The following is a 12,260-nucleotide window of genomic DNA, read 5'->3' on the forward strand; positions in this document are numbered from 1 at the left end:
CCTCTGCTTATGTTTCAAGAATTCTTTGGCTCAATTATCAGTAAACATTATTCTTTAAAAATACATTTATTTACATTATAATATTTATTGGATATACAGATATATTAATATTTAGTGTGAAACTCTTCGTTATGAAATAGAATACTGGAGCCTGATTTTGATGTTAAATAATCTCATAGAATCTATTATGCTACACTTTAATATATTTCACACCCTGACACACAGCTCAATTCTACATATCAAAGATCAGGATCTTTAAAGCATATGGTTAAACGTATATCTCCAAACACCCCTCTGGTGTTTGCCTCATCTGACCATGTTCCACTGTGGTACCAGTGAGCCTCATAAGTCCAGTTGCTTAAAAAAAAAATCCTCATTTCCAGTCCTGGAGGATATGATTGAGCAGAGAAATTACCAAACTGTGTCCAGCCTTCAAAGACTGGGATGGCAGAACCCTGTTCTAATACTAGTACTCATGGTTTTAAAATATGAATTGGATGTCTGTTTTATACGTTCCCTGTAATATCAAGATTATAAACAGTAATATAACAAGACTAAACAATTTCAACAGAGCTTTATTTTTACTACATTACTTTAATACATTCTACATTTTCAAACGGCCGGTCATGCAGTAATGTCCCGTATGTTACAGGGAACGTTAACAGCAGATTTATAACCATCAGACCAGCATGAGGTTGAATGTTCACATACCAAAATGATGAAGGGTTCAAAGTCATTTTTAACATTTTTAACAACTGTAGCAAATGGAACAGTAGATCACAGCACAATGAGGGAATTGGCAATGACAACACTCGAAGAACTTACATACACTATAGAAAACTTTAACTACCAGTGTAACTGCTGTGATAATGAGCACTTTAGTCTTGAAAGACTCCAATTTGCTAAAATGAGAGCCATTAATCACGTATATACACAACACTCTGCCTGCTCCCACTCACTTAACGTAAGGCTTATTGCGCCCTTGAGGGCTGTGCTGCTTCATTCACACCAAAAATCCCAGCAACGTCTTGAACAGGGAGTCTGTTTTGCATAGATGTCCCAACTGGAGTCATTGCTCTTTTATTAATACAAAATAGAAAGAATAATAGTGATGGCAACGAGTGCCTCAAGAAGCTACAAACCTCACCTAAAGCACGATACATTTCAAATCATCATATTTGAGAAAATGTCCCCTTATGCAGTGAGCAAATTAGCATCTAAACAGGGTGACAACACAGAAGAGTTGTTTGTCTCTAATCAAATGTGGTTGCTATGGAGACTGTAATCTGGTCATGTACTGATAAGTCGAGTTAAACAATAGTGGGACAGATATTTATGGATGAGGGCCTCTCCATTGAAGAGCCCATCAAGAGATATGGAAAACAAGGCCATGGAACCCTACCCTGCATTATCAGAGATTATCCTTCAACCTCGAATCCTCGCTCATTTCACACACAAAAAAACTGTTTAAATGTTCAATAATCCATTAAATTAATTTAATTTAAAAAATATTCCTTCCTATATAATGTTGAGTCTACATCATACTATAAATTACTCATTAATGTGGTAAATCTGGTCCTGGGCACCGCTAGTTTTATGAGGAAGGGTTGAAATGTTGTTTCATTTCAAAGATGATGAAAGCAAGGCCTACACACTTAACTGAATTAGAGATTCATTTTTCTGCAGAGGGTTAGATTAAATGACCCAGTGAGTGCAGTGATCCTGTTATCTCCTACAAATTAAAAGCAACAGCCTGATGGATGTCTTAACTCATGCAGACATACAGGAACCACAAGACCAGCTAAGGCAGGGATTGCTTTCTTGGCTGCACGAAAACACTGTGCCTTAATATTACTCAACATAAGGCTTAACGGTGAGGGCTTGCAGGATTTGAGCAATCAGAGCTTCAGGATGATGCACTACTTGTGCTTGGTCTTCCTGAAGTGCAATTTCTAAACCTCAAATTGCAAGGAGATTGAATTTTTGGAGGAGAAACCCTTGGCAACAATTTGATTGCGCTGCCAACAGCCGAGCAAGGCGAGAGGGTCTGAGCTTAGTCTGGGCAGAGACTACACAGCCTGTTGTGCCTCAGATGGAAATGGCACGTTGCGGAAAGCATCCAGGCTCCACCCTGAAGAGGAAGTGAAATGCATGACAGTACTCACTGCAAACATTTCCCCATGTCTTAGAGAAGCCATCAACAAGAGGATTTTGGTGATAATGTGCATGAGAGTCAGGCTTTACTGGCAAAACACCTCTATACATGTGTACAGTTCAACCCCTCCACATTCGTCAGGGTTTGGAGCAGCCATACAAAAGAGAAAAAAAAACCCCACACAAACCTTAATACTCTTGACCAACCATAATTATTGCACAAATACTAAAACAATACACAGCATCAGCTGAAAAGCAATAGCTGACTTTGCAGTAGGAAGCATATAATAATTTGACCTTTCCTTGTAAGATCATGCATTATTTGGCCTGTAGAGCACTTGCAGAATCACTGTATTTTGGACACAAAACTACAGCTGATATCACTGCAGTTTAAAAGATGCAACATATTGTGGGAAAGGCCACCAAACTACATCACACTGCAAACTGAGAGACAAAACACGAGTGAAGCTGTATAGAGACAAAGAGCGTGGTATGAGCATAGACTGCATAGTCTGCATTTCTTTGGTAAGCTGAAAAAAAAAAAAAAAAAAAAAACTTTGCATAATACATTCACCTAAATATTTAGTGTAGCAGAGGTTAAATATATTAACAACAGAAATATTAACAACACATGTCTTTTTTATATCTTTTTCCTTTCTTTACATTTTCTAGTCCATGGGAGGCATGATCTGCAATTTTCCACAAAACTAACCATTTAATTATTGTTGGCAAATCTGTGAATTAGCCAGTCTGCAAAAGTTACAACCCAGGAATGTGCAGTGACGTCTGTACATACATATTTCCAGGCTACTCTGTTGAAACAAATGTTTTTCCAATTGCTGTATTCATCTCTACAGTCAGTTTTTTTTTGCCAGGTGTTTATGTCTTTTAAGAAGGGTTAATGATGCTTATTTGCACTTGGCCTAACATTCACACTTTGCTGTGTAAAAAAACCCCACCTCACAGGCATATAAACATAGGCTACTGAGTGATTGCTGGGAACTGTAGTAACAAGCAGTAAATCCAAGTATATACAACTGGTGTAATGTGGCAGAGATAATATTTCTAAGCACTTGTTGCTGAAGTACAGGATAAGTCAAAAGTTACAGGACATCCTTTTATCTTAATACCCCAGCAAGTAATGGGTGAGGGGGCTCATCTTTTAGGTTATGTCTAGAACATGGCCACCACATTGGATCAAGTGCAACTTTTTCCAATGGGAAAGTGATCATGTAGCATATCAAGGAAATAAAAGTCTTGCGACTTTTGACTCACCCTCTACAATTGCATGAAGAAAGAAATTTTTCCCAGACTGTGATTGTATTAATATTTGCACATGATAATACTGTGCCAATACTATGCCAGTTTATATTGTTTTTAGGTTACAATTGCACAAAAAGTAGTCCTCAAATTTAGATTATTCCAACGTATTACATTTCTACGTTACAGTGAAGAAAGTAATAGCCTAGGTGTATGAAGTTTTACTTTTTTTTTTGGTAATATATAATTGTAATTCAGAAATTCAAATATTCTTCAGCTCTTTTGTCATTTTGTGACAATTGTGTATTAAAAATTACAATTCTCATTTTATTCAACAAAAAATTTTAGGACTTTGAAAACAGCAATAAGAATTTATTCCATTAAGAAAAAATTGTTCTGGGGCTTAATATTGTATCCAAAAGTATGAAAGTGGTTTGCTTTTGACGATTTAAAGATGGTGATTTTGATGTTAGCGACCGTGAATGTAGCATATTAATACATAATTTTTTGTTTTCTTTTTTACTTTAAAACTTACTTGTATTCCTAAAATGAAAGGTTTCTGTAAAGAAGGAATACGTCAGTGCTTACCCTCAGATTGCAGAAAACACAAATTGTAAGTGTGTTTGGCCGGGACATGTACTGGGTGCATTACAGCACTATGAAATTCTCCCCACAACAAACACTTGACTGAATCACCCACAGTACAGCAGCAGGGGGTCAACTGGAAGGCTAAATATATCTCAGAGACAAGCCAGAATAAGCAGCTGGAAAATACAAAAACCCCCTTTTCCATGTGTGTGTGTTTATGTAGGGAACATAGAGTTTGGGAGTCAGCATAAAGACAACATTGTGAGACGCATTTGAGTGAGAGCTGTTGAGGGGGGAGGGGAATTCCTCAACTATTAGCAAAAAAACAATCCCACATTTTCAAACAACTTTCCCAGAAAGCCAGCTTGCTCCCTGTGGCCCTGGGGCACATGGCCTCTGCCCCACCTACTTCTCCCTAGCAGCTCTCTCAGGCTGGTGGGCAGAGCTCAGCATGGGGCCACAGCCTGAAATAGCCTCCGGTCTGTCCTCTGTCCTCTGTCAGGCCCAGAGCACTGGATGTGATTTTTCTTCAGAAAGAGTGTTTTCGAAGTGTCGTAATGATTCACAAGACAAATTACGACCCCAAGAGCACACCTGATTTAGTTCCACAATATCAAAACAAGATTTACTCAAACTTTATTGTCAACAATTGCAGTCACCTCTTGAGCAGGAAATACGTGTTCAGACAGCATTCCAGATTTCTTTTTCCAGTTACTTATTACTAAAGAACTCCAGGCAATCAGCATGAGTCACCATGACGCAATGTTTTTAACAAAATCAAAGACAAGCGATCTTGTAAACATGAATCTAATCCTGTTTATATACAATGCATACAAACGCACACACACACATGGGAAGAAGAGCACAATCTCAGGACAGGCAGTTAAAAAAGGCTTACCTCTTACGCATCTACAACGCTCTGATCCAATTGGTAGGAACAGTGGCTTAACAGAACAGCAAGAGGAAAGATGTCAAGTCTGACCACAAAACTAGCTGTTTTCCTACAATGCAGGACAAGCAGAAGGCAATGCTGCTTGGATATGACTCCTGTCCCCACTCTGGCAGGAAAGCTTGTCTAAATAAGAGTGCTTGGGCAAGACTCCTAACACTGCATCTGTAACGATAAAAACTGTTAGACCATCTAGACAAGAGCATCTCTCAAAATCATACCACCACAGCATTGTCCTGTAATACTGAGTGTCACTTAAACTGAAGCCATTCTGAGAATCCTTTCACTCAGTTGTGTTTGAAATTGAAATTTTGGCATGCCACACTTAAACTTGTCTCTGTGTTTCCTTTGATCTGCTCAACTTCTGAAATATGAAGATGATTCTGGTTCAGAGGCATCAGGGCGTGTGAGATCAGCACAGAAAATCTTACTAGAATGCTAATTTAGAGCTGTGAAGTAGAAACTAACAGTTGCTTGTCTGATATTTGAGCCCAAAATTAGTATGAAAGTGAGGAGGATGTTTATAAGATAACATCACCACCACAAAGATTGCAGGAAAAAAAGAAAAAGTAAAACACTTGGTTTGTTTAGTTCATGGTCAAGACTTTATGCACTACAACTCATCCTCAAAATCAGTGCTGCTGTTTACTTGCGCAACAACAGGTAACGATAACAGCGTCCCAGCCTCTGACTCTGAAGTCAAACAGGCAACACGGCAGGCTGAGGCAACAGAGTCCAGACCACCAGGGACTCAATTTGCTTTTACTTTGGCTATAAATACCAGGACCTCCAGCCCTGCTCTCTCTCTCTTTCTCAGAGCACAGCTGTGGCCTATGGCCCTCGCTCAAAACTCAAACACGGGGGGGAATGTTTTGGCTGTGAATTGGATCACTGGAGGCAAAACTGAAATGCACTTTCCCTCACTTATGTCCTGATTTGCAGGAAGGGAGCAGTCCTAATCATACATCCTTTCAGCATTTTAGATGATCTCTGAAGAACTGAAAGTGCTGTATATGTGCAGTGCCTGAGGCTTGGGCGAGGAAGCTTGTGCTTGATGACCCTTGTGGTGGGGCAGGAGGGATTTGGAGTGTGTCATTGAGGAATTTTCTTTAGCATCTGTGGCACACATGTTTACTTCTTCATAACATTGTACACAAAACACAGGCAGTGTAAAAGGAAGAGCCAAATCTTATTAGGCATAACATTTCCCCTCACCCCAAGGTGTAGCTGATCAGCTATTATGAACTAATGAGACTAGTGCTTCTGTGACAGCCTGTGGAGATCATATAAAGGTAAAAGTACAAGTTTAAAATGAATAGATTGACTTTTGAATTTTCTTGCAAGCAGCCTTAACCTGGTAAAACAAACCAAACATCTATTGACATGACTGTATTTTATTGTAAAGTGAATATCTGCTGATGGCCACATAAATACAGCAACATGTAGCAAATTTAAACTACTGCTTTAAAAGACTTAGTACAAATAACCCACAGACATTGCTCAATAAACTAAGCAAACACAGAGATATGTATTTGAAATCTCACTGGCAAGTGATACTCTGCAGACAAACTGAGACTACCACAGATAAACACACAGAAGACACACAGCATCACCCTTTTAAAGCTTGTTTTAAATGCAACTCTTAACACTTGTAACCTGACAGGCTCGCCAGAACACAGCTTGCTGAAGTTCATGAGCAGCATGAGCTGAAGTAGAACAATTTGTCTGTTTTCGAAGGTGGTTTTTAGTGCAAACAATAATATTGCTCTGAGATTCAAAGAATATTGGATAATGTCCAGAAATATTACTGTCAATTATAATTATAGATAACTTAACCATGAAATCAGCATCTGGAACTCAGTGTACAAGTACACTGTGTCAGATTTACAACAGTGTTCTGTCACATTGAGGCAGTAAATATATAGGAAATATACCCACAGTGTAAAAAAAAAAAACCCTAGATATTCAAAAGTATCCAGACTCCCCTTTTAAGAAGTGAAATAGTACTATTACTACTATTAAGAAGTGAAATAGCTACAATAATGCTCAATGGTACAAAATCTGGTGCTGTAATCTACATATATATATATATATATATATATATATATATATATATATATATATATATATATATATATATATATATAATGAGGTGTTTTGGAGCAGTCAGACACAAGTATAGGATCACCAAGCCCAGTGGCAGTAATCGGCGACCGGAGGTTAAAGCTTCCCTTTGCACTGAGCTATGAAGCAGTGGAACTATATTCTGTAGAGGGATGGAGCCCCACCCCACATTATTCGTCATAAGATATTTATGTCTTTGGGATGAATTGGAAGTGCTGATTTTGAGCAAAAACAAAAATAAATAAAACAGTTATTATTTTCCAATATCGGTGCCTGACCTCACTTATTTTAGGCATCAAAGCAACTGTAACGTCCTTCATTTCAATATAAAAGCTTGATGAGCAAGTGTCTTTAAACTTTTAACCACATAATGTATGTTGACTTTCTTTTTGACCTCTATTCATTCATTCATTCATTATCTGTAAGCGCTTATCCAATTCAGGGTCGCGGTGGGTCCAGAGCCTACCTGGAATCATTGGGCGCAAGGCAGGGATACACCCTGGAGGGGGCGCCAGTCCTTCACAGGGCAACTCACACACACACACACACATTCACTCACACACTCACACTTTTGAGTCGCCAATCCACCTACCAACGTGTGTTTTTTGGACTGTGGGAGGAAACCGGAACACCCGGAGGAAACCCACGCAGACACTGGGAGAACAAACTACACTCCTCACAGACAGTCACCCGGAGCGGGAAACGAACCCACAACCTCCAGGTCCCTGGAGCTGTGTGACTGCGACACTACCTGCTGCGCCAATCATTTTCAGTAATTTGAACATGCTGATTAATTTACAAATATATTTCAATGACTGATTCTGATTTTTACAGCCATATTTTGAACTTTAATCTCATGTAGTGGAGCATACATTAATATAGCACATTTACATATTATTTTGCCACAAAATAATTGCCATTTACACTTAATTGGCCCAAATGGATCCATTAGCTATAAATACAACCCTTTAATGTTATATTGATGTATTTTCCCTCCAGCAATACACAAAAGAGAGGCCTGTCACTGAGGGCACAGCGAAAGCTTCATTCTGCCCTTGAAGAGAAACTCCCATGATGAGAGTGTGTGTGTGTTTACCAAAGTTATTGTTGAACAAAGGCCTACAAATGAACCATGAATGCTCAACAAAGCAGCTCTTAGAAACAGGGGCTTAAACAACCCAGGAGGTACAGGGTTACTTTAATTGATGACATACATTTAGGATACAGGCACCCCTTCTAAAGGTTAGTAAAACCTTAACTTAAACATGTTCTCTGTTCATTAAAATAACAGATATATTTAGTTGTAAATCTACAGTTCTCACAAGTTGGTGGGACTGGTTCCTTAGGTATATGACATACAATTTTGTTTCCAAAACATTTGGGATAAAGCAGAAAACGTAAACCCAGAGTTTAAATAATGTGTAAGGAATTTAAACCCTAATAGAAAACAGACAAAACTACATATCAAATGTTAACACTGAGAAATGGGCCTCTCTTTATTTGTTTATTTATATATTTTTTAATATATGCCATGCTTCATACCATGCAGAGCAATGCTTGGCATTATACTTGGTGAAATAAGGCTTGCGTGAAGCTGCTTAAACATGGAAACACATGCCATAAAGCTCCTAGTTTTTGCCCTGATGTTAAAGCCAGAAGAGGTTAGGAACTCTGCAGTTATTAAGTCAGCAGTGTGTTTCCGACTTTATGGACAGTGCACCTCAAACTTGGTGACCCCAAGAGAGGGGCCTATGGGCTATAATGTAACCCTCCAATACCACTGGGATGAGATGAAGTGACATTAGTGATCCAACATCCACTAAATTACCTCAATAATGGGTAAATATTATTAAAATTTCACCACAGTGTTCCACCAATGTGTTGTTAAGCATTACCAGAAAATTAGACGCAGCAAACGGGGGACAACCTTTGTGTTTACAAAAGTCATAGTGTGTAGTGTAGTCTGACAACTCAAACACTTACAAACACCTTTGCAGGTTTGTTTACAAGCATTGTGAGGACATTTTATTGCCTTCATTTCTTTTAGAATTACTCCGATTGTAAACAGATTCCCCTACTAACACTGACCCTAACCTTAAAACATATTTTCATCTGAAAATTTAATGATTTGTCTATGTCTGGAAGTATGGACAAAACCCTAGAATGTGTCAGGATTTGGTCCCCACAATGTGAGTGAAACATGGCACAAACACAAATACAACACACACAAAAATAAAGAGTAATTATGGTGAAAAAAATATATATTTTGCTTTCTAAGTAATTCTGCTCTGTTAATAAAATGAATGTCACAGTATGAGTCTGTAATTTATGGTTAACAGAGGCTGGACCAAGGACTTAAAAATAAGCTACAGGGAAAAATATAACAGATTTGAAGGTGAAATATAAGGTGGAATATGGCCCCAAAGTTATTAATAACTTTTATTACTAATCCTACTTAGTAATAATTACTATTACTAACTAACTAGTTATATTTTACTCTTAACTATACAACTTTAGGGAACGGTGGATACACTGTTCACGTGACCACTCAACTGTCATTCATTATTAGAAAAGGTTTTATTTCTTATGAATGGAGAAGTTGTGTCTAAATAAACCTGGATGAATAAAGCTGAATAAAGCCGGTTAAACAGCGCTCACTGACTGTGACATGGAAGCATCAAATCTAGGTGTGTAACAGCTGGACAGACGCCAAACTGACGACACTCTCAAACTTAGGTTACATTACAACTACAGAGTCCCGTCCACAGCGCAGTGCATCCCGAGTCCTCAAAATTAAACAACCCCAGACCAAACAGTGGAGAAGGAGACCAAGCAATCTTACCGTTTACTTTCAGCTCCCAGATTACGAGCTTTCAAATGAACTAACTGACATGACTGAAAACCCAGCACCAGCTGAGCATGTATTATTGATTTTCGTCGCCGGGACTGAAGTTGTTGCTCTTGGGAAAAAAAGATGGCCGCTCCTCCTTTAGCCGGATGCTATGATGTAATCTGTACATTAACCCTTTATTTCCAAATTCACCCCAAGTTATTTACATACACACACCTGTTCTCCTCACTGTTTCAACACTGTTTAAATATAGCATTCCTATGTGAGGAAAGATAATATGTTTTATTGTTTTTAACAGAGCTTATTTCAAGACATAATGTAACCCCCTGTTTATATTAGCCTATGAGTAAATACTGGACCTACCGTATACAGAGTCAATAATAAATAAACAAAAATTAAACACAAAAATGCTATAATTAATTTAAAACCTTAAAAAAACTAAGTTCAAGGAACAACAAATGAAGCAAAAGCAATCTTTAGGGGACACTGCCATCTGCTGTGTCACATTTGCACTTGACACATGATCATTAGTCTCGGTAACTCCAAAACATCAAGATTTGAACTTGTACATAGAAGCAGTTATTATTTCCTTTCGTACATATAGGAAAAATAAATTAACATGGTGTTGATAAATAGATGCATAATAAAGTCCCATCACATTTTTATCACAATTTTAGCCATCCTGAAATCTGAGAGAAATTTTTGATGTGAAATTGAACATAATGTGATTTGACTGTGATAGAATGGTCACAGAGTTTATTTCAGAATGAGTATTAATTGTATTAACTAATATTTGGTCAAGAACTAACAACCACATTTTGATTCAACATTACTATCAGCAAGCAATGCAGGCAATATTCCAACTTAATAACCAGTCTTTGGAGTCTTTGAGAACATTGTTCAGTACATGAGAAAAAAGCAGTTCAGCCTGTTCTTTTAAAAAATACGCTCCAAATAAGTTGAAGTTGGAGGCAATGGCCATAATTATACTGTTCATTAGCCAAAACAACCATTCTACAGCACTATTCTGAGATTAAAGGAAATGACTAATGATTATCTTCAAAAATCAAAAGCCTTTTCCTTTTTCCCCCTCCTTTTTTCATTGTAGCACTGATTTTGGTGATTTGTAAAATCAGTGCTTAAAAATATGAGACTAATGACTACAGCCCCTTGTAGGGCAGTCAGCTGTCTTGTAAAACTCAAACCACAGAAAAAGATTAAAAACATTCAATAATACCTTCAAGCTGTAGGAACATGTTTTACATTTTTCCTTGTATTTTCCTTTATATTTTACATATTTTCTTGTTTCCCTCAGATGTCTGCTTTTAATGTGTGGGTTTATATGTCAAAACTCATTGATTTTTTTCTTGGCCACCTTCCAACATTTTGTCATACCTTTGAATAAAACATGCTGTTTTTGTAACATTGCCTTGAAAACTGTGCAGTTCAAGTAAAATGCCTGCACCCGGTATCATGCCATGTTCAAAAACAGTCTGTGTTTGAAACACTCCCTTTTAAACTCAGCATGATTAGATGAAGCTAATGGTACTATACTAATGGTATACACCAATCAGCCACAAGAATAAAGCCACTGAAAGGTACTCCACAAGACCACCACAGAGCAGATATGATTTGGGTTGTGGGTCATTCTCAGCACTGCAGTGACACCAGTGGTGGACAAAGTACACAAACCATGTACGTGAGTAAAAGTACAGATACTCGAGGTACAATATTACTCCAGTAAATGAAGAAGTCCTCATTGTAGTTCTCTACTTGAGTAAAAGTACAAAAGTATTTACCTTCAAATGTACTTAAGTATTGAAAGGAAAAATACAATGACGTATTATGGCTCTAATGTCCTATTATAATTTTTGTAACAAGACTCATGTTTAACACATTGTAGGTGAGTGGACTCTAGTGTCACTCTTGGTTCCCCAGTCTTTTAATAGAATGTCATTAATTAGTCTGACATGGATGAACACAGCAGAAATTGCCAAAGATTAAATACAATGACTGAGCACTCTGGTGCTGTTATATCAACTATTACATACACCCAAGGCAGCTTGATGTGCATCTCTCTAGAAATGTAACTCATTAAGTCTACACAGACCACAACGACTGTGATTCAAATTGCTCAACTCAAAATGTTGGAGTTTTACTAACTAGTATATTAACTAGTAATATTAACACTACACTCCCTTAATAGTGCACTTTAAAGAATCATAAAACTAATACCACTACACCACTACATTGTGTACTATGTAGGGTTGAAGAAGATGTTTGAAATTCACCCCGTTGCAGAGTGATGCAGGCGCCAACGCACAAGTATAAACT

At 37.7% G+C, this 12,260-nt stretch overlaps 1 protein-coding gene across 4 annotated transcripts in view; it reads right to left on the bottom strand.

Moving 5' to 3' along the window:
• Positions 1-10,055, bottom strand: part of mrtfbb (myocardin related transcription factor Bb) — a 34,784-nt gene extending 24,729 nt beyond the window's left edge. For all 4 annotated transcript variants that reach the window (XM_066673965.1, XM_066673963.1, XM_066673960.1 and 1 more), the window contains exon 1: positions 9,918-10,055. The gene's annotated coding sequence lies outside the window, so the exon portion shown is untranslated. The remainder of the gene's footprint in view (positions 1-9,917) is intronic.
• Between the last annotated feature and the right edge of the window lie 2,205 nt (positions 10,056-12,260).

This window comes from Hoplias malabaricus, chromosome 6 (assembly GCF_029633855.1).
Source record: "Hoplias malabaricus isolate fHopMal1 chromosome 6, fHopMal1.hap1, whole genome shotgun sequence".
In the NCBI taxonomy this organism is placed as follows: Eukaryota; Metazoa; Chordata; class Actinopteri; order Characiformes; family Erythrinidae; genus Hoplias; species Hoplias malabaricus.